Source organism: Balaenoptera musculus, chromosome 21, assembly GCF_009873245.2.
Source record: "Balaenoptera musculus isolate JJ_BM4_2016_0621 chromosome 21, mBalMus1.pri.v3, whole genome shotgun sequence".
Classification (NCBI taxonomy): Eukaryota; Metazoa; Chordata; class Mammalia; order Artiodactyla; family Balaenopteridae; genus Balaenoptera; species Balaenoptera musculus.
In genome coordinates this window covers 19,180,101-19,206,814 of record NC_045805.1, presented here as the reverse complement: position 1 = coordinate 19,206,814, position 26,714 = coordinate 19,180,101, and the positions used below count along the sequence as shown (strand labels likewise).

The 26,714-nt window shown below is 36.6% G+C and overlaps 1 pseudogene; it reads left to right on the top strand.

The window, feature by feature from the left end:
* Positions 1 to 6,868: 6,868 nt before the first annotated feature.
* LOC118888068 lies at positions 6,869 to 26,211 on the top strand (annotated as a pseudogene).
* Positions 26,212 to 26,714: the final 503 nt, after the last annotated feature.

The following is a 26,714-nucleotide window of genomic DNA, read 5'->3' as shown; positions in this document are numbered from 1 at the left end:
AGAGTTTTAGTAAAACATCTTCCTGTTTTAACTTACAACCTCCTCGCTGCGCCTTTTTCTTAAACATACAAGACACAGACATATCCAACAACAAATTCAAGTGAAAGACATCAAGCAATTCTCACCACTTCCCTGAAAAATAACGCTTCATTATGTCTAACGCTCTTTCCTCTTTGGAGAGATGTTCTCCTTGCAAGCTACATACTCTGAGATTTAAGGAATTGTTGGGCTGAATGGACTCAGCAACTCCCCAGACATATCACACATAGTCAATGGCACACTGAGACAAAACTTAGCCTGCAACTGGCAATTCCTTCTCTTCACACAAAAATAATAATAATATGAACGGTATCAGAAGACGCATGCAGATCAAGTCTCAAGTTTGTTTAGAGGAGGGAGAGATTACATTTATTTAGGGGACTCAGTCAAGACTTCCTGGAAATGTTTGCATTTTGGCTAACCTAGAGGTATGATTAGGATAATTCAGGGACAGAATAAATGCATTTTAGAGTCAACTCAAATACTGTGGTACCTATCACAGAGACAAGAAATAATGGTGCATGTATAGGAAAAAGCAATTAATGTTATTTGCCTGGAGAATTGAGATATGTCAGAAACAATGATAGTAATTTGGAAAACGTAAGTAGTGGCCACAATACAAAGGAAATTTAGTAAAAGGGACTTTTCTCCAAATGAAATGTCTCATCTTGTCAGTCTTCCTTAAAAACAGAGAAAGTCACTTCAGTGTGTTACTCTTCGCTATACTTTTAGTGCTGTGTTGATGAGAAAAACAGATAAACTAAATGTTTAGAGACTAAAGTTTGCTAACTCTTGATCACTTTCAAACTGGGCCAAACCTTTTATTTTGTTTGTAGTAACTCTAAAATACAGACACATATTTATACCTTGCATTTCAGTAAGAAGCAAAGTGTTAATAATTTAGATGTGATCTTTCACGTTGATTACTTTTTCTCATTGAAATGTTAAGTGCTTCTTACAGGGTGACAGCAAAAACTGAAGGCAAAGATACAAAATCACATCTCTTAGCATGTGTTTTACAGGGAGAAAGTTACCTAATCCTGTCAGCAACCATTATTATTTCCATTTTTCAGATAAGAAAACTGAGGAGCAACAAGGTTATATAATATGCCCAAGGTTACTTAGCCAGTAGGTGGTGGAAGGTTATGAGTCCAGGAAATATGATTTCAGAGCCCAGTCCATTCATCATGACAGCATGCTGCTTCTCAAGGAACACCAGAGCCCCTGATACATAATAGAAATTCACTGAAGACTCCCAATTTCCTTTTCTTTAATTTCCCTCTCTCTTTATTTTTTATTTTTCTGCTTTGCTTTCTTTTCTTTCCCCTATTTTAAGTATTAATTTTAATGTCATTTTGGCATAGTGTGGAGGAGTAGAGAAAAATACACTTTAAAATGTACTGGAAAAAACCTCTTTTCCATTTTTCTTCTTTTTGATGAAAAACTATATCCTCTTTTTATGTCTCGTAAAGAGCTTTAATATAAAAGTACAACCATCTATACCAAACACTAAACAATCTATGCATTTTACAGAAAGCATCAATAGTGACAACTATTAGGTGTACAAGTGAAGTTAACCAATCATTCCTTTTCTACTCAGGCTTCCCAAGGGGACTAAGAACACAAAGAAGGACAGCAACACCGCTGGGGCAAAGAGCAGCCCCCATGTTACTAGCTGGGCTAGTGAAGCAGAGTCTTGGTAAAACACTGTTGGAACATGCAATTTACTGGAAGAGAACAGAATATCCTTCCATAAGCCTACTTCCTTCTACCTGGCTGCACAATCCAAAGGGATAACCAGTCTGCGTTAGCTGTGGGTACAAGGAAAAGAGTGCAGGAAGGGAGAATTAGTTGGCTTACTGATTTCACCTGGAGGTAACAGGAAGCTAGACTGAGAGGTACACACACAAGTGTGCATTTCAGGCTGCAGTGATTCTACCCATTAATACAGATAATACAGACTAATCAATGCCTTAGTATATGATCAAGGAATGGAAAGAGTGATAGAAGGAAGGAACAGAGAGCATCTCACCCTACTAAAAGACCAACATTTTAAGACCACTTAAAAAAACTAAAGCTCAATTGGCAGGAAGGAAATATACTAGCATGGATCATGTCTTAACTGTATGGGAAGAATTTGCAAATAAATTAACTATTTAGGTATCTGAAAGAAAAATTTCCCAATTATGAGACAATATTCACTGTATAGATCATTATATAAACCATCACAGCAGATGGGATTAATGGATGAACTTATTTTGAATTGCTTAAAAAGTAAAGATAACATTGGGCTTGATGATAAAGACTTTTTACTTGTATCCGTTGATCTTATATATCTTAAAATTTTTACACGCAATATATTAAAGATGTAAGTATTCACGTATACACACACACGAAGGATTAACCCAGAAAGACTACATAAGAAAAAAAATTGTTTCTCAAGAATTAATACTATACTTAGCTCCATTATAAATGTAAAAGTAACTAACTAAAAAGACTCAGTTTCGGGCTTCCCTGGTGGCGCAGTGGTTGAGAGTCTGCCTGCCAATGCAGGGGACACGGGTTCGAGCCCTGGTCTGGGAAGATCCCACATGCCGCGAAGCAGCTGGGCCCGTGAGCCACAGCTACTGAGCCTGCGCGTCTGGAGCCTGTGCCCCGCAACGGGAGGGGCCGCGATAGTGAAAGGCCCGCGCACCGCGATGAAGAGCGGTCCCCGCACCGCGATGAAGAGTGGCCCCCACTTGCCGCAACTAGAGAAAGCCCTCGCACGAACCGAAGACCCAGCACAGCCAAAATAAATAAATAAATAAAAATAAAAGTAGCTATAAAATTAAAAAAAAAAAAAAAGACTCAGTTTCATTAGTAGGTTCAGAGAAACAGCCCCAGGACAATACAATTCATGTATCTTCAACCATACTGACATTTTTCACATCCCTAATTTATTTGGTAGTTCTCTGAGTTGAGACTTGGAAATGAGCAAGGGATTTTGGCGGGCATTGTCTATGAAACCCCCCAGAGATTGTCTCATCTTATATGAGGGTGTATATTTAATTGATTTTCTATTTGTAGGCTAGTTCATAATTTGTGGGCTAGAAATTAACTTATACAGAACTATTAGTATTATAAAAGATATTTGTCCATAGTAATACAATAAATTGTGTTCAGTGGAGATACAAGTAATTTCTGCTATGCAGTCAAGATAACCACAAACATCTCATTTTATTGCCCTAAGAAATACTAGCCAATTTAGTATTATATAACATATTTGTTTCATGCACACACATGTGTGCACACACATGTATGTGTTCCTCAAATTCTATTTGAGTCAGTCTACATCTTACTAGTTTGCTCATTAATTCATGAGTTGAATAAAATTACAGACATAAAAAATTGCTGGTTCTGTTTATTTTGCATTTATATGAGATTCATTGTCTTAACTTTTTGAAAATTATAAATTACCATACATACATATACCAATAAATATGTTGATTTGAATGGATGCATATTAATAATTAGTGTTACTGGGAAGTTGTTCAGAGTAGTCATAATAGTTATTGAGTTTCCTTATGACCAATTCAATGAGAACACTCTTCTCATCTCTACAAGAAAATGTGATAACTTTTTCCAGTTACATTAGCATGCAAGACCACTTTCTACAGCCATGCAGGCTGTGTACTACATAAAACCAAGGGCTTTCTCTTTACATGGACATCCTCAGGAGCTGTATAATATGGAAATTCTGGTAAAGCAGAAAACAACGTTATTAAATACAACTTTTTTTTCAATTAAAGATTTGATTTATTCAAGTAACTGAAAACATTCTACAGTGGAAACTGTTACTAGATGCTGTTTGTACTGTGATATGGACCGTGCACATACAGCCATACTGTTTTCTGAAGACTTGAAGTTCCATTAATAGTTTAAAAACTATATACCTAATGGGGGGGGAGGGAAGACAATTTAATGTTTCATCCAGACCCAGAGGTGCATCAAATTAAATGACAGCTCTAACTGGCAGACTGTTGTTTCCTGGGGGTATCCAGGAAGAAACAGTTGGTGATGGGTAATTCAGAAATGCTGCCACAGCTGGTGGATGGTTCTTTAAAAAGTTTCAGGTCACAACCCTTGCAGAAAACACCGACTCCCAACACACTGATTCTCAGTCCAGGAAACACAGGACTTCCAGTCGCCATGTGGGTAGGGAGCCCCTACTATCATGTTTCTGTGCAATAACTAAGATGGTCCTTTGGACCGGACAGGGAGCAGGTGAGGGCCGCACCTCAGTCACAGTGGATGGCAGTGTAAACGATGATCCAAATGACCATGAAGGAGGCAAGAAATGCCATAAACCATTCCTTTGGGAGCTTTCACATGCTACTCTCTCTTTTATCTACAGGCATTGTTTTAAATGCTCTACATTTATTAATTCATTTACTTTTTGTTTGATTTAGAAGAAAGCAATGATAAAGACAGCTTAGTAGTATGGGGGGAAAGTAGGCTGATATGAATTACGTGATGAACCTAAAGAATACAAGAAATCTGGAGTGGTGGTGGACGTGCTTTCTGACGACAAGCATTTGGAAAAATACAAGTATTGGTTCTTTTTTTCAAAGACCTTATAGGCAAGAATTTTTTTAAAAAGAATTACAGAACAATGAATGGGAACTGTAGCCAAAGGAGGAAGATTTGCTTCTTAACACATGTTTTAAACTTGATTAAAGCTTCACAAGAACACTGAGGCACAGAATGGGAGAAAATATTTGCAAATGAAGCAACTGACAAAGGATTCATCTCCAAAATTTACAAGCAGCTCATGCAGCTCAATATCAAAAAAAAAAAAACAACCCAATCCAACAATGGGCAGAAGACCTAAATAGACATTTCTCCAAAGAAGATATACAGATTGCCAACAAACACATGAAAGAATGCTTAACATCATTAATCATTAGAGAAATGAAAATCAAAACTACAATGAGATATCATCTCACACCGGTCAGAATGACCATCATCAAAAATCTACAAACAATAAATGCTGGAGAGGGTGGGGAGGAAAGGGAACCCTCTTGCACTGTTGGTGGGAATGTAAATTGATTACAGCTACTATGGAGAACAGTATGGAGGTTCCTTAAAAAGCTAAAAATAGAACTACCATACGACCCAGCAATCCTACTACTGGGCATATACCCTGAGAAAACCATAATTCAAAAAGAGTCATGTACCACAATGTTCATTGCAGCTCTATTTACAATAGCCAGGACATGGAAGCAACCTAAGTGTCCATCGACAGATGAATGGACCAAGAAGATGTGACACCTACATACAATGGAATATTACTCAGCCATAAAAAGAAATGAAATTGAGTTATTTGTAGTGAAGTGGATTGAAGTGGATGGACCTAGAGTCTGTCATACAGAGTGAAGTAAGTCAGAAAGAGAAAAACAAATACCGTATGCTAACACATATACATGGAATCTAAAAAAAAAAAAAAAAGGTCATGAAGAACCTAGGGGCAGGACAGGAATAAAGACGCAAAGACGCAGACCTACTAGAGAATGGACTTGAGGACACGGGGAGAGGGAAGGGTAAACTGGGACAAAGTGAGAGAGTGGCGTGGACATATATACACTACGAAATGTAAAATAGATAGCTAGTGGGAAGCAGCCGCATAGCACAGGGAGATCAGCTTCGTGCTTTGTGACCACCTAGAGGGGTGGGATAGGGAGGATGGGAGGGAGACGCAAGAGGGAAGAGATACGGGGATATATGTATATGTATAGCTGATTCACTTTGTTATAAAGCAGAAACTAACACACCATTGTAAATCAATTATTCTCCAATAAAGATGTTAAAAAAAAAAAAAGAACACTGAGGCAATCTAAAATAATTTTGACAGGTAACTGTACCATTCATGTCAACATTAATCCATGCTGAATGAACATCAAGGTCAACTGTGTAGAACATTTTAAATTAATTTCAGCATTCTTGAAAGAGTGGCAAGGTAGGCCCTTTTTGCACATATTATCATGGGATGTAGGTTAAAGTACTATATTTAACAACCCTTGAGGCTTTAGAAATAAAATTATTTGAACATTATTAAACCAATAATAGAATTTTAAGATTTGAAGAAATTTATATATCATCTTATAAATTCACCCTTATCATGTTGGGATATCGGCAAGAAGATTTTCTTTAAGCATGCCTAGACTCTGCTCAGATATTTCTAGCACCAAAAACAACACTCTCACTACATCCTTAAGCTTTGTAGGATATCTCTAGAAATATCTAAATTTTAATCAGTTCTTCCTTTGATTTAGCAAAATCTATCCCCAGGTACCTTCCAGCAATTGGAGGGAGAAGGTTGAATATAGGTCTAATTTGAGTTCCAGAAAGAGATAATAGAGGTGGAAGAAAAAAATTTAAAACCTCCAGAACTGGTAATAGAAGTGAATGCCCAGATTCAGGAATGCAAGCAAATCTGTTAGCATAAGTAAATCAAAAATATACCTAGGCACACTGTAGTGAAATTACAAGAACATCAAAGACAGAGATCTTAAAGTAACCAGAAAGAAAATAATTTACTTTAAAATAGAGAATTAGACTGAAAGCTGATTTACTAATACAAAATGAAAGATAGAAAACCCCGCAGCACTATTTTCAAAGGGCTGAAGTAGTATCTGTCAATACAGGATTGTGGCACAGTGAACATACTTAAAGCATGAAGGTGAAACAAAGATGCTGGCAGATGAAAAAAACAATTTTTTACCAATATATAACTATACTTACTGGACTTTAGTCAGAAAGGAGAAGAATCATAGTTACCATACCCGTTATGGCGGCAGGAATTGCAACATCCTGGTCTCCCGCAGCCGGGGTCATAGACAGTCAGCACGCAGGGCTGCCCTCCACCTGACACTATGTCTTGAGGCTCTGCTATGCCAGGTTGATCCCAGCAAATGACTGAAACCAGTGGGTGTATCACTACAGTCCATTCCTTTGCCTTGTCCTGGGCAGGAAGCACCCTGGATCAGCCTTGCAGAAGCTTCTTAGAGCTGCACAGCAGTTTGAAACTCTTGCTACCAAATCCTTCTTCCTTCCCCTTCTTTATAACCCTTCCTATTGTATTAATTGTGCCGTAACAGTATCTTTGTGAAAAACTCATGGTCCATACTTGGTGTGTACTAGCTGAACTACTGATAGTCTCCATGGGGATTTCTAAAGGGATGAATATCCTGGGATAGGTCTCTTTTTTGTCATATTTTTGAATGGGTTCAGAACTGAATGCAGAAGGATAGTATTAGTGCAGCCACCTTAAATCTGTAACGTCCAGGGCAATGCTGTGCATAGTAAACAATCAAAATTGAGTTAATATATGTTCAAACCTGCCATTTCCTTGAAGGTTGATATTTGTATAAAATTCATTGAGCAGCTTTACAACTTCCAATACTAGAGGTTTAATCTACATTAACAGGTATTTATGTTTTTCAGGCAGAAGACTATTCCATTCTTTCTCTTTTCACCAACCATTCACAGAAAAGGAGAAGATTTTGCCAGTTGCCATTTTTTGAAATTCTCATTTAGCTAAGCACCTTGGGAAAATGCTACATTCACTTCCTGAAAGTGCTTTGACTTTTACAGTAAAATAAAATCTGCAATAAAATCTCTTTTCCTAATTAGGCGATATCTGCTATAAAAAAGGAAACCATAAAAACATAATATTGTGCACTCTGGAAGACCTTGTCACTGCTAGATCTACTGTTACAACAACTGCTAATCCAGGGATATGTCCTCTAAAAGAGTCTTGTGTCAAATAAGTGCATGAAATCTTCCCTTTACCCATTCCAGCAGACACTTTCTCTTCAGTCCTATTTTTTTTTTTTTTAAATAGTATGAAATCCTGTGGTTCTCTTTTTTTTTTAAATTAATTAATTAATTAATTAATTTTTGGCTGTGTTGGGTCTTCGTTTCTGTGAGAGGGCTTTCTCTAGTTGCGGCAAGTGGGGGCCACTCTTCATCGCGGTGCGCGGGCCTCTCACTATCGTGGCCCCTCTTGTTGCGGAGCACAGGCTCCAGACGCGCAGGCTCAGTAGTTGTGGCTCACGGGCCTAGTTGCTCCGCGGCATGTGGGATCTTCCCAGACCAGGGCTCGAACCCTTGTCCCCTGCATTGGCAGGCGGATTCTCAACCACTGCACCACCAGGGAAGCCCTTCAGTCCTATTTTTTAATCACATTCTCACTAACATGGAGAGTGCTCTTAAAACTCCTGTGAATTTCTCATCTAGGTCAGGCTTTATAATACACAGCTTTCTTTGTGAGGCTCTGGCTTACAGGTGCAGTCACACAGTGACCAGGGCAGCTCGGACGGTGCACTCTGCCCTCCTCCCTCTCCGTGATGTTGGCATCTGATTGAGTCCTCGCTCTCCTCTCTGTATCCTCTTTACATTTTATTCCCTCTTCACATCTTTGTTTTTCCCACTAGGAGAGAAAGCCTTCAAGTGGAGCTGGAGTGTTTACTACTCAGGTTGATGAATCTCTTGTGAAAATGGGTTTGCCTTCCTTTCAGGCTTCTGCTTTTAGTTTCAAGGCAATCCTGTGTTTACAACCAGATAAAACAGCCTGTCATCAAATTCCAGGGCAGAATGGTTAAGGTGGTTGAGATTCCCAAGGCACCGACATGATCATGGAGAGGGATTTTCTAATTTTATTGGAATCATTATGTGAACTTATTGTTTATAACATATGGTACATTAATAGATTTAAATAAAGAAGACAATGGAGTTGGGCGATTTGGAGGAGGGACCAGGGATCCTTCACATGGATTCGACCTGTACGTTGATGGTGACTCAGCATAACCTAAGCTAACCCAGCACGATCCAGGCTGACTCAGCACACTCTCTGCAGACTCACCATAGCCCGAGCAAATGTAGCATAGTCTGAGGTGATTCATTATAATCCAACCTGATTTAGCATAGCGTGTGACTCATGTCCAATAATCAAACAAAAGTTGAACTAGGCAGTGCTGTTTTCAATTTTTATCTAGCTACCTGTTGCTTTAAGGGTTCCACTCCAGTTATAAATCTGAGGTTTGAGAATACTCCTAATTAGAGACAAACATTCCTCGTGACTAAACGTAAAACTTTTATTAAGATGAAATGTGAAAAAAATTATCATTATGCATGTGATTGCAGAACTCTCACTTTTGGGGGCAAGAAAGTGAGACAGAATCTCAATAAGTCATCCAGACCAGCTCCATTTCATAGATCAGACAAATGAGTCAGAAACAGGGTGATTATCCAGGCAGCACACATTTAGAACCAGGTCTCTTGCTTCTCAGGGCAGGGAATTTTATCATATACTTTTCTGATTTTCACTTTAGTACTCAAAATAGGAAATGAAATAAATTTGTGTTAATGAAGCTAGGTCTATCTCATTTAATTCTTATAATAATCTTGAAAAAGAGAAAATATTATTACTATTTTATGAATTAGGATTCTAAGTCTCCAGATTAAATAAAGAGGCCAAAGTCACATATTTATGAAGTGTTTTCAGACACTCCATATTCGTACAACCTAGCCCTTTCTAGAAAGGAATAGATGTCACCTTGGGGATAGAAATCTATGGAATCTTAATTTCACCAAAATAGTTTTCTCAGGTTGTTTATATCACCTCATAGCAGAAACTGGGCTTGTGTGAAGTTTGGCAGATGAGCCAATTTCAAAGAAATCCTTGAGAAGTAAAAGCAATTATGCCACTAAGAAAAACAAATGTTTCTTTCTCTAACTTTAAAAAAGGTGAGCTTTTAAAAAAGTTATATGACAACTTTAATATTTTAATTAAATGATTCTATTATATTGAAGATTACTACATTTGTAGCATTAAGTTCAAATGTTTAATTGTATTTTTCTATCATTAAACAGAATTAAAAAATTTTTAAATAGCCATATTCCCACTTCTACTACATATCTTTGTTTTATATATATATAAAACACTGTTTATATGTACATAATTACACACACATACATGTGTGTGTAATTATGTACATATAATTTTGTATTCAGATTTTTATTTAATACTATAGAAGCATTTTTCTTGCAGTATATGGTGTTCACAATTGCTATTTTAAATGTCTGCATGTGCCATCATTACTAGTAGTTAGGATTTATAGCTTATTATTTTTAAAATGCTATGAAAATTTTTAGATAGGTACCTTTCTCCATTTAGATTATTTCTCCAGCATGACTGCCCTGAAGAGGGATGACTCATCCCAAGTGTTAACATTTTTTTCTCCTCTTGGCAAATATGACTAATTATCTTATTGCTTCTTAAAAAGGTTTCATGCCACCCATGTTTAGTCCCAACCAGCTTCATTGCATCTTTACCAACATCGGGGAGTGCTCCTAAAACGGATTAATGAATTTGACCAAAATGTTGCTACATGGCAGTCTTTGTTTACAAGTGTTGAAATGTGTCCTTATATTTGCTACCAAGTTCTACTTGTCTTTTGTACTTTTTCTGTTCATTTATTTCTTTTTTTATTTACATATTGGTTGCTTACTGTGTTCTCTTTATAGAGGGCACGTCATAGAATATGATACATGCATTCACTCTTGTATTATCTACAAAGGTATTTCCCAAATCTGTTTTCTTTTATATGTAAAAGTTTTAGGTGATTCTTTTCAGTGACGCTTCCCACCCCAACACTGAAGTTCATTTTCTGATTTTCTTCTGACAGCTTGGTACAATTATCTCCTAATTCTATAAAATTTCACTTAAATTGTTGTTTTAGTCTCAAAAATCTTAATTTATTTTTCTTTACTTCGTAAGTTCTACAAGCTAATTTGCAAAGAAACCAATCTGAGCACACAGACCATAAAGCATATTAAACCAGCAACATGGTAGGTACCTATTAAGATCTATTTTGCTATCTCCACATAATTTGGGTTAATTCTTTCTGCAATGTGTCTCATTTTTTTCCAGTAAATAAATGAACAGAAATAAAAAATTATTCTCTTCGAGACCCAGATGGAAAATGGCTAAAGTTCAGATTAAATGTCCACCAGCAGTATGCCCAGCCAGTGAGATAAGTTCTAAAGCAGAGCATGAAAGAGATGGTAGACAGAAAAAATAAAAATTACAAAGCTTACAAAAATCAATAGCATGTTATAGTCTGTGGGAGAAGCAGTAGAAACTACTTTTAGGCAAACTATTGGAAAGCTGTGTCTGAGGAAAAATTAGCCTTACTTTTCAGAGCTAAATGACTTGGAGGTATTCATCTAATATTTCTTTATTTAGGGGAGGCCTAAGTTAGCAAAGTTGAGTGGGGAATTAAGGCTTGCCCTACCATGTATCCATTATCCACTAAGCTTTGTCTGAGACATCCTCTCCTTTGTTTCCAGGCTAATCCATTTTTTTCCCTTGAAAAACACAGCTCAATAGACAAGTAGTTCAACTACTTGTCTACTTACTCTCACTGTTTAAACTCATTCAACTATAGTGATTTCTTGATGTGATGATAGTTGTCACATACATCAATATGCATATACCTTATATTTGTTAGTGGGCTGTTATTCTAATTATCTCTGAATACTGTAGAAAGAAGATAGTCATTACTGACCAATTACATTGCTAAATCAGACTAAACAAGACTTTCTCACAAAATGGCAGGTGCTATTTTGGGTTGACTTATTGGGATGATAATTTTAACTATTTTTCTATACTTCTGCAACTATAGATTTTGTCTTAGATAATCTGTTAAGTACCATTCATTTAAAGCATACTAAATCTGTTTTTTAATGTAATGTTTATAGTTTGAGGGGATAATTGAAAGCAAAAATAAATCAATGTTTTGAAGATTTGAAATATTTAATAACAATTTTATTTTCTTCCCTTTTAGGGAAAAACATAATGACAAACCACTGAAATTATATTGCAAACAACCAAAATAATATTTCTTTAGACTATGTTACCATTCAGAGTTGACCAACGGTGAGCGTGTTAACTTTGGTCCTGATTTCTTTTAGAATAGTTAATATCATTTTCAACTCAGGAGTAATACGTGATTTAAAAAAAAAGGAACAAACAACTGTTCCACCATTAGTGCTGTTAAATATGGAATCTGTCCTTTCTCCAGATCTTATGTTTAAGATTCCCAGTCATTCAGTTGCAAAAATATTGCATGTCTATTAACTCTACAGCAGGGGCAAGCAGGGGTAACTATGGCCTGCCACTAGTGTTTGTACATCAAATTTTATTGGAGATCAGTCACAACCATTCATTTACTTATTGTCTATGGCTATTTTCACACTAGGACATCAGAACTGAGTTGTTGTAAGAGGTCTTATGGTCAGCAAAGCTAAAATATTTATTATCTGGCCCTATACAAAAAAATGTCTACTGACCCTTGCTCTAGAGGAATGCGGAAATTGATGAAAAGATAAATATGGTTCCTGCCCTCATTAGAATAGAAGCACATATTAAACAAATAACCACAGGAATAAGTATGATTACAGTAAGAGCTATGAAGGAAACCTCAAGTATATATTCTTGTTTATGTAGGTTCTCAGATGATAAATTTATGGACAAATGAGAAGTATATTCACAAGGTACAATATATGAAAAAGTGTTTTATAAAAATCATGTACGATTTTCAGAAACATTAACATATTGAAGAAAAAAATAATACATTTTGCTAGTTTAAATGCTTATATCCTGGAGTATATGATAAACAGAAGGAATGGATGGCTATCGCAGATTTTCTTTTATTAATAATTTTTGTATTCATAGGGTAATTTCCAAAATAGGTGCTTAAAGAATCTACGGATTATTGAAATTTCATTTTTTAACATCTGTATAGATATATATTCACATAATTACAGATTTTTTCAGTTATTCAAAGTTATTTATATATCCCAATTATTTTCTTATAAAGTTTTCTTAAATGGCTTATAATAAAAGATAAACACAAGTAATAATGCAATAGAAACAGAACATCAGAACAAAGGAAAATGAGCATACAAATGCCAGCCATGGTATTCGACATAATTTTAAATTTGACTCTGAGTTTCTTCAAAATTATTACAAAAAGGGAAACCTAACTTGTTATAGAGTTCTCAATTTGGAAGAGAAAAAGCAAATCAAACGTTAGGGAAATATAAAACTTCCCTAACGTAAAAGCATTTTTAAACATTATTTCCTCCCTGGTGAAAATTAAATAGTCTAAAATTTTAATATATAATTGATCTTCATTATCTTCCTTTAATATAGAAAAATAGAATATTTGGGGGGCATATTTCTGTGCATGTTTACAAAAATATTCTTCTACATATTTCATATTATAATAGACTTCTCATTTGTCCAAAAATTTATAGTCTGAAAACCTACGTAAATAAGAATTTATACTTGAAGTTTGCTACATAGCTCTTATTTCAATCATACTTGTTCCTGTGATTATTTGTTTACTATCTGCCTCTAGTCTAATGAGAGCAGTACACACACACACACACACACACACACACACACACACACACACACACACACCTTACATTGTCTGTCCACACTGAAGAAAGCAGTTCTTACATTTGTCAATAACAGCAAGGTACAGGAAGATCTCTGAAGTAACTGGTAAACTATTCTTCAGTGTCTTTGTACAAATGTTTACTATTTTAACATTTTTGTGGATCTAAAACTCAGATCATGGGCAGCCTATTCTTTCAGTGTTTAGATTCTCCAAGATTTCAATGCTCAGAGTCTGTAAAAAGGGGAATTCTATGGTGACTATAGCTTTGGAAAGATCACTTTCCCTTGAATCTTTTATTTTAGTCCAGAAAAGAATTGTTTCCGGCAATCTGATTTCCTTTTTCATTAAAACAAGTATCATGAAATTCTGCCACTGGTTTGCAGTGAGTATCTGTAGACGGCTTTGTTGCCATGCTTCAGATGAAATCTGTCAGAGAATCCGTCATGTTTTCTGATTCTTTGTCCGTTCTACTTAAAAAGAAAAAAGCTCTGGGACAATTTTTTCAGAGAAAACGTTTCTTAAAATTACATAGGCGTTCCCTCCCGTCCATATTGAAGACACTCAATTTGTAAATTTTTTCCTTACTTCTTAACTGTGTTCTTTCTTATAGTGCACTGAAATTTCTGCTTAAACCTAAAAGGGACCCTAAACAATCTCAAGGCTCTCTTGTTTGAATCAAATACACCTGTACAATTACCGGCCACCCTCGTGGCCTACCCGGCACTTTGCTGTTGCAGGGAGGAGGGGAGTTGCTGCCGGGCTTGAATGCAGAGGGGGAGCATGCGGTAATTAACGCCCCCAAAAGGAAGATAGTCAACACCAGGGAAAATTCTGCAAGCAATACCCTTCTGCGGCCTCAAAGAAGAGCTCTAGATTAGAAGGAAAGGAGAGAGGCTGGGCCAAGGGAGTGGACCTGTTTGTCACTGTGCTTCTTTTCTTTGCCTCACGTAAGGTTCAAGGAGAGAATTTAGGAAATAAATTCACAAGGAGCTCTAACTGTGTTTCTCACCGGAGAATGTAATGAGGGAGAAAATTGAGTTCTCATAGCTGGTAGGAAGAAGAGACTTAGGGATCAAGCTGCCTTTGTTTGGAAAATGCCTTGGTTAGACCACTTGGGTAAACGAGTCTCTGGGGCATGGGCCCGACCTGGTATCAGGAAGTCAGAGGCGGGAGGATGGAGAGGAGGAGAAGCACGAGGAAAAGGATGACCTGCTGCGTCCTGTGACCCCCTCTGACCTCTATCCCCCAAATCTATGGTAAAGTTATTAAGTTTACAAAATGCTTGGTATGGGGGGGGCAGTGCACTGATAAATGGGAATAAGCTTTACATAAGGGGCAGGATGAGATACAACAGAAAGCATGCATATTGAAAGTGGGATGGAAATTGAGGGGAATCTGAAATATAGTTTATATAAATTAGCACAATTTTTTAGAAGGAAGAAGATTTTAGAGCTTTACCGAACTGTGAAATTGGGGGATTTGAGACAGTCCTACTGACATTTAATGAACTGAGAAGACCCCATATTATGTCTGGATTAAGTGTAACTAGCAAGTATGTAATACTAGAAAAATTTCTAGGAAAAATATATTTTAAACTCTGATGGCACTTACACATCAGTTTTCTGAAAAGAAGGCTATTGGTTCATTCATTCACTGAGTCCACAAGTATTTATTGAGCATCTACTATGTGTCAGTATTGTTCTAGGTGCTAGGGATATAGCTGAGGATGCAGACAACGGGACTGAAAGCAGTTTGAAAATTATAAAGGCAGACCTCATTTTATTGCACTTTACCGTGCTTCACAGACATTACATTTTTTTTTTCTCCAACAGCATTTGCTCCCTTTGTGTCTGTGTCATACTTTGGTACTCTCCCAATATTTCAAACATTTTCATTATTATTATGTTTGTTGTTGTCATCTGTGATCAGTAACCTTTGATATTACAAGGAAGATCTCAGAGAGAGTGCAGGTTCAATTCCACACCATGACAATAAAGCAAATATCTCAATAAAGCAAGTCACACAAATGTTTTGGTTTCTCAATGCGAGAGTAACAAAAAGATTATGACTTGCTGAAGGCTTACATAATGGTTAGCATTTTTTAGCAGTAACGTATTTTAAATTAAGTTATTTACATTATTTTTTAGACATAATGTTGCACACTTAACAGACTACAGTATAGTGTAAACATGACTTTTCTATGCACTGAGAAACCAAAAATTCATGTGACTCATTTTGAGATATTCACTTTACTAAGGTGGTTTGGAACTGAAAGCACAATATCTCTGAGGTCTGCCTGTAGATATTTATGTTTTCAGCAGATGAGAAGTTCAGAGAACAAATGTCATTGGTTGTCTTGTTTTGTACTTCAGAAATGTTAGAGAAAAGATTTTGTACCTTTGACACTGTATTCTAACACCAGTTCTCTGACATCAGCTGAATGTCCTACAATTCAATTAAATTCTGACACTACCCAGAAAAAACGAAGACTCCACAAATTGAGGGCACAGTCCTTCACAAGACTGTTCCTACTTCAGACACCAGATGCAAGTGCGGTCCCCAGGTCTCCTGTCTCCTAGGGCTGCTCTAACAAAAAACATAGACTGAATGGCTGAAAGAAAAAACACTATCTTCTCACAGTTCTAGAGGCTGGAAAGTCAAAGATAAATGTGCCAGCTGATTTGGTTACTATTAAGAGCTCTCTTTCTGGCCACCTTCTCGCTATGTGTACACATGGTAGGGGGAGAGAGAGAAACAAAGAAAGAGCACACAGGAGATTACGATGATTTTTGTAGCTCTGTGCCAGAGACCAGGGACAAAGATCAAATATACCTTATTATATCACAGATACAATGTTAAAATTAATCACCCTCTGGCCACAGAGCCCAGCCAGCAGGAGGTGAGCTGATCTAAACTGAGCCCGTTGGCAGCTTTGCCCCTGGGGAGGCAGGTAGGTAAGAAGGATACAGTGAGGCCTTCAAGCCTTTCCTATAGAGGCTGCTTCACCTCTCTAGACGCACACCTGAAGGGAGACCCCTTGACTCTCACTCTGCCCCCAATCTTTGTTATTAGTACCTTATTGGGACCATGGAGAAGAGCCTATAAATTCAGCTGATTTCTCTGTTTCTGAGGCTGGTCCTCACTTGGCCTCCTTGAAGGTGTCTGTCTTTCCTTAGGTTACAGGCAATTTGACTGTTCTGCAATCTCAGCTCTCTAATGGCTTCAAGAGAAGTTAGATTTTTATTGTTTATTCATCTGTGGTTGACCTTCCCTTTTGTAGTTTACAAAGCTTGTTCCCATTTTCTTTCATTTGATTCTAACAATGACCCTGTAAGACTGGCAGAGTAGGGCTTACTAGTGCAGAGTTTTTCCCGTTAATCTAAAGGTCGTGTCCTTTCTGGCACATTATATACCTCTCAGAGACCCTACATGGGTTGTACATGTTGCTCTCCCTCATATTAGGCTCCTTATGACCTACTGTTCATTAGCAAAAGATAAAAGGAATCACTCAAAGGATGAACAGAAAGCCGAGAAAGCACGTATTAGATGTTTCTTTACCCTCCAAATGGTACCTTATTTTGCTCCATGTCCAATATTAGTAACCAGACACTTTTATGTGGATATGCTTTTCCCAATTCAAGTACTAAACCAGAGACCCTCAAACTTCAGAATACAGAAGAAGTACCTGAGGAACTCTTAAAAGTGCAAATTCTAGAAACCATCACCAGATTTTCTGATTCACTGGGAGGGAGAGGGAACTACATGAGTGTTAAGAATATATATTTGAGAAAGTGACGCTTGAGATGAACCCTGAAAAATAACTATGAGTGTTGACTACGTAAAGGGAGTGGCATAAGAAAAAACATGCTGGTAGGAAAAAAAGCGTGTTCCAGGACAACATGAAAAGATGAAGAATGTAATGTTTAAAAAACTGACAAATGCTCATTTTGACTAGAAATCCATGAACAGAAGCAAGAGAGTAGCACCAGAAAAGACCAAAAAAGGAATTAGGCCAGTATTAAGCATAGCCTTTCAGACAAGGTAACAGTGTGATCTTTAACTAAGAGCCAGAAATATCACTGAAATATTTAGCAGAGAAATAACATAATCATAGTTTTATTTTTAAAAACTCCCTCATCTATATCCCACAATTCTAAGTGTTACAAATACTTCACATTGATTATTTAATAGTTTAAACAAAATTGATAAATTTCTTGAAAATTTCAAGTTACCATAGGTGACAAAAAGAAGTAGGAAATCTGAATAGTTCTATTAAAGACTTGAATATATCGTTTAAAAATACTTCCCATAAAGAAAACTCCAGGCCCAAGTGGCTTTCCTGATGAATTCTTCCACATATATTAGAAAGTAATATCACAGAATATCACACAATAGCAATGTCACAAACTCTTCCATTGAACAGAAAAAAATGAACAATTTTTAATTATCTTATGAGACCAGCATAACTGTAATTCAAGAATTTAGAAAAGGTATCTTAATAAAGGCAAATTACTGACCACTCTATCTCATAAAAGCCTTTAATTATTACCAACGGAATCTAACAGTATTTTTTGTTTTTTTTTTTTGTTTTTGGCCACACTGCACAGCATGCGAAACTTCCCCAACCAGGGATCAAACCCATGCCCCCTGCAGTGGAAGCACGGAGTCTTAACCACTGGACCACCAGGGAAGTCCTAGCAGTATTAAAAGGATAATATATCATGACCAAGTGGGGTTTACTTAAAGTATGTAAAGGTCACTAAAGATTATAAAAACCAAGCAATGTATGTTAATCAAATTTACACAATAAGGAAAAAAACTGAGTATCTTGCATGATTCAGAAAACACATTTGACAAAATTTACCACCCATTCATGACAAAACTTTTAATAAACTTGCAATAGAAAAATATCCTTAATTTAATAAAACTATCCATAAAAATCTTCAGTGAGCAACATAATCAGTGGTGAACATAAAAAATTTTCTCCTGAGGTCAGGAATGAGACAAGAATACCCACTACCACCACTTCTACTTAACATTATACTGAAGATCACAGTGCAATAAGACAAAAAAAATAAAACAACAGGTATTATTTTGGAAAGGAAGAAATGCATATGTAACTATTCACAGATGACTTGACAGAGTACTTGAGAAATTCAAAAGAATATACAGACACAATATTAGAACAAATGAATTTATCAAGGTTACAGGATATAAGTCAATATAAAAAATCAATTGTATTTCTATATGCCAGCCACAAAGAAAAGGAAACTATAAAAAGAAACCAGGAATGACAACATTAAAAAATCAAATACTTCTTGATTTCTCTGAGTTAATTATTAGTGTACAGAAATGCAACAAATTTCTGTATATTAATATTGTACCCTGCAAATTTATTGAATTTATGTATTAGTTCTAATAGCCTTCAGGTGAAGTCTTTAAGGTTTTCTCTATAACGAATCATGTTATTTGCAAATAGTGACAGTTTTACATCTTCCCTTCCAATTTGGATGCCTTGTATTTATTTTTCTTGTCTGACTGTTGGGACTAGGACTTCTAATACTAGTTAAACAATCTCATTTACAATCAAATCCAAAAATATAAAATAAAATACCTGGGAATAAATTTAACCAAGGAGGTGAAAACCTGTATTCTGAAAACTATAAGACACTGATGAAGAAAACTGAAGCTGATACCATTAAATGCAAAGATATCTGTGTTTATGGATTGGAGGAATTAATGTTGTTAAAATGTCCATACAACCCAAAGCAATCAATAGATTTAGTGCAATCCTTATCAAAATACCCATGACATTTTTCACAGAACTAGAATAAATAATCCTATACTACATGTGGAACCACAAAAGACCCCAAACAGCCAAAACATCTTCTTGAGAGAGAAGAACAAAGCCGGAGCTATCACACTCCCTGATTTCAAACTATACTACAATGCTACAGTATGCTACTGGCACAAAAACAGACATATGGATCAATGAAGCAGAACGGAAAGCCCAGAAATAAACCCATGCATATATGGTCAATTAATATATGGCAAAGGAGGCAAGAATATATATAATGGGGAAAGGAGAGTCTCTTCAATAAGCAGTGTTGGGAAAACTGGACAGCTGCATGTAAAAGACTGAAACTAGAAAATTTTCTCACACTATATACAAAAATAAACTCAAAATGGATTAAAGACATAAATGAAAGAACTGAAACTATAAAACCATAAAACTCCTAGAAGAAAACTTAGTCAGTATGCTCTTTGATGATGGTCTTAGCAATATATTTTTTGGATCTGTCTCTTCAGGCAAGGAGAACAAAAGCAATAATAAACAAATGAGACCTAATCAAACTTAACACCTTTTGTACAGCAAAGGAAACTATCAACAAAATGAAAAGGCAACCTACTGACTGGGAGAGGTTATTTGCAAATGATATGTCTAGTAAGGGGTTAATATCCAAAATATATAAAGAACTCATACAACTCTAAAAAAAATGATTTAAAAATGGGCAGAGGAACTGAATAGGCATTTTTCCAAAGAAGACATGTGGATGGCCAACAGGCACAGGAAAAGAAACTCAACATCACTGATCAGCAGGGAAATGCAAGTCAGGACCACAATGAGATGTCATCTCACACCTGTCAGAAATCATCAGAAAAACCAAGAAATAACAACAGTTGTGAAGAAAAGGGAACCCTCATGAACTGTTTGTGGAAATGTAAATTGGGGCAGCCACTATGGAAAACAGTATGGAGGTTTCTCAAAAAATTAAAAATAGAACTACTATATGATTTAAATTCCACTCCTGGGTATTTATCTGAAGAAAATGAAAACACTAATTTGAAAAGATATATGCATCCCAATATTCATAGCAGCATTATTTATAATAGCCAAGATATGGAAGCAACCTAACTGTCCATCAACAGATGCATGGATAAAAAAGATATGGCATATATAAATATAGTGGAACATTACTCACCCATAAAAAAGAATAAAATTTTGCCATATGCAACAACATGGATGGGCCTGGAGGGTATTATGTTTAGTGAAATAAGTCAGGCAGAGAAAGACAAATACTGCATGTTTTCACTTATATGTGGAATCTAAAAAATAAAACATAGGAACAAATGTAACAAAACAGAAATAGACTCACAGATACAGAGAAAAAACTTATGGTTACTTGTGGTTACCAGAGGGGAGAGGGGCAAATTAGGTGAAGGGGATTAGGAGATACAAACTACTAGGTATAAAATAAATAAGTTACAAGGATGTAATGTACAGTGCAGGAAATATAGTCAATATTTTAAAATAACTTTCTATATACAGTATAATCTATAAAAATACCAGATTACTATGTTGTTTACCTGAAACTAATATAATATTGTAAGTCAACTATACTTCAGTTTACAAAATCAAATATTTAGGAATAAATCCAGCAAAGGATGTGCAAGACATCTTTAGTTAACATGGCAAAACACTGCTGAGAAAAATTAAAGTATAAGTAAATAAATGAAAGATTATACCATATTCTTGTAGTGGAATATTCAATACTACTTCTCCATAAACTACTTGATAGATTCAGTGCAATCCCCATAAAAATTCCAGTTTTTTTCCCTAAAGAAATTGATTAACCGATTCTAAAATTTATATAGAATGCAAAGGTACAAAAATAGTCCTGCAATACTGAAGAAGGATTAACAGATGGAATATGAATAGTACCAAATATCAAGAATCAGATTTATTATAAAGCATGGTGATTAAGACAATGTAGTATTGGATCCAAGACAGATAAGCTGACTATAGAAATGACCCCCACATATAGGCTGATCTGATTTGCGAAAAAGGTAACATTTCAATGCAGTGGCGGAAAGTCTGTCTTTTCAATAAATGGTGTTGAATAATTTGATATCCATATGTAAAACAAATTTATCTTGATCCCTTCCTCACACCAAAGATAAAAATCAATTCTTACATAGATCTAAGTGTAATAGGTAAAACAACAAAGCATTTAGAGAAAAAAAAAATGTGATTTTGGAGTAGGCCCATATTTCTTTTAAAAAACATAAAATATTTACCATAAATTTTTAAAAAATGGTACATTGGACTATATTAAAATATAGAAATTTTATTTCTAGAAAGTCACCATTAAGAGATTGAAAAGGCAATGCAGAGTGGGAGCAGATATTTGCAATACATATTTCTGACAAAGAATGCATACTCATAATGTATAAAGAACTCCTCCAAATCAATAAGGAAAGCCAGTCAACCCAATAGAAAAATGAGAAGTTCACAAAATAAGATATTCAGGCATCCAATAACCATATGAAAATGTGCTCAACTTCATTAGTTTTCAGGGAAATGCAAATTTAAATCACAATGAGATTCAACTCCGCATCCTCAAGAATTTTTTAAAAGGTTTAAAAAAAGACTGACCATATACAGTGCCAACAAATACTTGAAGCAACTATAGCTCTCATTTATATACTGTTTGTTAGTGTAAATTGGTACAAAAGTTTGGTAAATTATTTGGAAGTATACAGTAAAACTGAACAAGTGCATTATCTAGTTCACTTTTAGGTACTTATGCAATAGCAAGGCATACACATGTTCATGAAAAGTTATCAACAGAAATGTTGATGGCAGCACAATTGTGTGATAGACCTAAATTGGAAACTAACCAAATGCCCACCACATAAATGGGTATTTATAGGTTAATATGTGTATATTAGTATATTCACACAATAATAGACTATACAACAACTACACACAACAACATGGATTAACTTTACAACCATAATTCTCAGTGAAAAAAGGAAAAATTCCCAGGGAACAAAGAATGCTTCTCCAAGAATCCATTTATATAAAGCACAAACAGACAAAACTATATATGCTGGTGGATGTCACAAAAGTATTTGCTCTTGGCGGCGGCTGGCTGGTGACTGGAAGAGAGAACAGGGCAAGCTTCTGTGGGCCAGGAATGTTCTCTTTCTTGACTTGGTAATGACTATGTGGGTGTTTTTGGTTTATGAAAATTTATGAAATGGCACACATAATATGTGAACTTTTGTGCATGTATGGTATACTTTAATAAAAAGTTAAAAAAATAAAGCTCACCGTAGCTGTACACGAAGAGTTCACTTGAGAGAAGCAAGAGAAGAATTGGGAAGACCAGTTAGGAGGCCATAGTCCTGGCAAGAAATGATGGCAGTCCTGTTGGAAGAAGAAATTATAGGCACCGACTACGTACAAAACCTTAACTTCCTCCAATGCTAAAATTTATTATCCCTACGATTATACTAATACCCCTGACTTGATTATCAAAAAATAATATAATTTGAATTAACGCTACAACCCATAGCCTGCTAATTAGCCTCACAAGCCTTCTTATTAACCAGTTTAATGATAATAGACTTAATTTCTCATTAATATTCTTTCCCGACTCCCTATCTGCACCACTACTGATCTTGACTATATGACTCCTACCTCTGATATTAATAACCAGTCAGTCTCAACTGCTCAAAGAATCGCTGACCCGAAAAAAACTATACATCACTATACTAATCATATTACAAATATTTTTAATCATAACATTTACCACCACAGAACTAATTCTATTTTACATTATATTCGAGGCCACACTAGTTCCTACACCCATCAACATTACTCGATGAGGTAACCAAACAGAACGCCTCAATGCAGGGCACTATTTTCTGTTCTATACACTAATCGGATCACTCCCGTTGCTAGTGGCATTAGTATATAGGCAAAACACCACAGGCTTTCTGAATTTCCTAGTAGTCCAATACTGAACCCAAGCATTACCCAATTCCTGATCCAACGTCTTTATATGATTAGCCTGCATAATAGCCTTTATGGTAAAAATACCCCTCTATAGCCTCCACCTTTGACTACCCAAAGCACACGTAGAAGCCCCCTTCGCAGGCTCTATAGTCCTTGCAGCCGTATTACCAAAACTCAGGGGCTACTGCATGCTACAAATTACAGCAGTACTCAAACCCCTGACAGAATTCATAGCATACCCTTTTCTTATGCTCTCCTTATGAGGGATAAGCATAACCAGTTCAATCTCTCTATGCCTAACAGCCCTAAAATCACTTATCGCATATTCTTCCGTCAGCCACATAGCACTTGTTATTGCAGCTATTCTCATCCAGACTCCTTGAAGTTACATAGGAGCCACCGCTTTAATAATCGCCCACAGCCTCACATCATCTAGATTATTCTGCCTAGCAAACTCAAACTGTGAGCGAGTCCACAGCCGAACTATAATCTTAGCCCGAGGCCTACAAACCCTCCTCCCACTAATAGCCACTTGATGACTACCGGCAAGCCCGACAAACTTAGCCCTACCCCCAACTATTACTCTAATTGGAGAACTATTCGTAGTTATATCAATCTTCTCATGATCAAATTTTATCATTATCTTAATAGGAACTAACATTGTAATTACAGCCCTATATTCTATATGTATACTAATTATGACACAACGTGGTAAATACACACATCATATTAATAATATTACACCCTTTTTACATGAGAAAAAGCCCTTATAGCCCTCCCTATTCTACCCCTCCTACTCTTGTCACTAAATCCCAAAATCATCCTAGGCCCCCTGTATTGTAAATATAGTTTAAAAAACACAGTAGATTGTGAATCTAGTAACAGAAGACTGAGACTTCTTATTTACCAAGAAAGTATTGCAAGAACTGCTAATTCATGCCCCCATGGCTGACAGTACGGCTTTTTCAGGCTTTTAAAGGATGGTAGTTATCCATTGGTCTTAGGAGCCAAAAAACTGGTGCAACTCCAAGTAAAAGTAATAAACCTATTTTCCTCTTTTGCTCTGGTCACACTATTTATACTAATCATCCCAATTATAATAACTGACACAGATTTCTACAAAAGTGACAAATATCCATCATTTGTAAAAAATACCGTCTCATATGCTTTTATTACCTACCAGCCAACAATAACATTCCTCCACACAGGCCAAGAAATAGTTATTTCAAACTGACATTGAATCACTGTCCAAACCCTTAAATTAACACTTAGCTTCAAAATAGATTACTTCTCAATAATATTCATACCAGTAGCATTATTTGTTACGCGGTCCATTATGGAGTTCTCAATATGGTAGATACAATTAGACCCTTCCATTAACCGGTTCTTCAAGTTCCTACTCCTCTTCCTCATCACCATGCTAATCCTTGTTACTGCCAATAACCTCTTCCAACTATTTATTGGATGGGAGGTAGTTGGAATTATATCCTTCCTGTGTATTGGGTGGTGATATGGGCGAGCAGACACAAACACAGCTGCTCTCCAAGCAATCCTATATAACCTCACTGGGGATATCGGGTTCATTATATCAATAGCATGATTCCTGTTTAACTCAGACACATGAGACCTGCAACAAATTTTTATACTCAACCTAAATCCCTCAAACCTCCCGCTTATAGGACTCGTACTAGCCGCAGCCGGAAAATCAGCCCAATTTGGGCTCCACCCTTGACTCCCTTCAGCAATAGAGGGCCCCACCCCTGTATCAGCCCTGCTCCACTCAAGCACAATGGTTGTGGCAGGAGTCTTCCTACTTATTCGATTTTACCCTTTAACAGAAAACAACGAACTTATTCCAGCAATAGCGCTGTGCTTAGGAGCCCTCACCACCCTATTCACAGCTATATGCACTCTCACCCAAAATGACATTAAAAAAATTATCACTTTCTCCACTTCAAGCCAATTAGGCCGAATAATGGTAACAATTGGAATCAACCAACCCTATGTAGCGTTCTTACACATCTGCACACATGCTTTTTTTAAGACCATGACATTCTTATGCTCCAGATCCATTAGTCACAGCCTGAAAGATGAACCAGATACTCGAAACACAGGAGGTCTTTTCAAGGCTTTACCCTTCACCACAACAGCCCTTATTATCGGGTGTTTAGCGTTGACAGGAATGCCTTTCCTCACCGGCTTCTATTCTAAAGACTTGATCATTGGAGCTGCTAACACGTCTTAGACCAACGCCTGAGCACCGTTGATAAGTCTAATTGCCGCCTCCCTCACAGCTGCCTATAGTACCCACATTATCTTCTTCGCTCTATTAGGACAACCTGGTTTCTCCCCCTAACCTCTATCAGTGAAAACAACCCCCTCTTAATTAACTCCATCAAATGCCTACTAATTGGAAGTGTCTGCTGGATTCATTATCTCCAACAACATCCCCCCAACCACAGTCCCCCTAATAACCACACCCTTACATCTACAACTAACTGCCCTGCAGTAACCATCCTAGGCTTTGCATTGGCACTCAAAATTAACCTTAACACACAAAACTTAAAATTTATCCACCCCTCAAATACCCTTAAATTCTCTAGTCTCTTAGGATATTTCCCCACCATCATGCATCATCTACCTCCTTACCTAAACCTATCAATAAGCCAAAAATCAGCATCCTCTCTTTTGGGCTTAATCTGACTAGAAAACATTTTACCAAAAACCATATCCCTTATTCAACTAAAGTTCTCCATACTAATCTCAGGCCAAAAAGGCCTTATCAAACTATACTTCCTATCATTCCTTATCACTCTCACCCTTAGCATGCTTTTATTTAATTATCACGAGTAATCTCCATAATAACCACAACACCAATAAGCAACGACCAGCCAGTAACAATCACCAGCCAGGTACCATAACTATATAACTCCACAATCCCCATAGCTTCCTCACTAAAAAAGCCAGTCACCAGTATCATAAATAACTCAGTCTCCCTACCCATTGAACTTAAACACAACTTCCACCTCCTCATCCTTTAAAATATATAATACATAATACCATCAAAAACTCTATTATCAACCCTGAAAGAAACGCCCCCAAGACAGTCTTATTAGAAACCCAAACCTCAGGATATTGCTCAGTGGCCATAGCCGTCATATAGCCAAACACAACTAATATCCCCCCCTAAATGAACCAAAAACACTATCAGACCTAAAAATGAAGCACCACGCAGTGGTTGAGAATCTGCCTGCCAATGCAGGGGACACGGGTTCGAGCCCTGTTCTGGGAGGATCCCACATGCCGCGGAGCCGCTGGGCCTGTGAGCCACAACTACTGAGCCTGCGCGTCTGGAG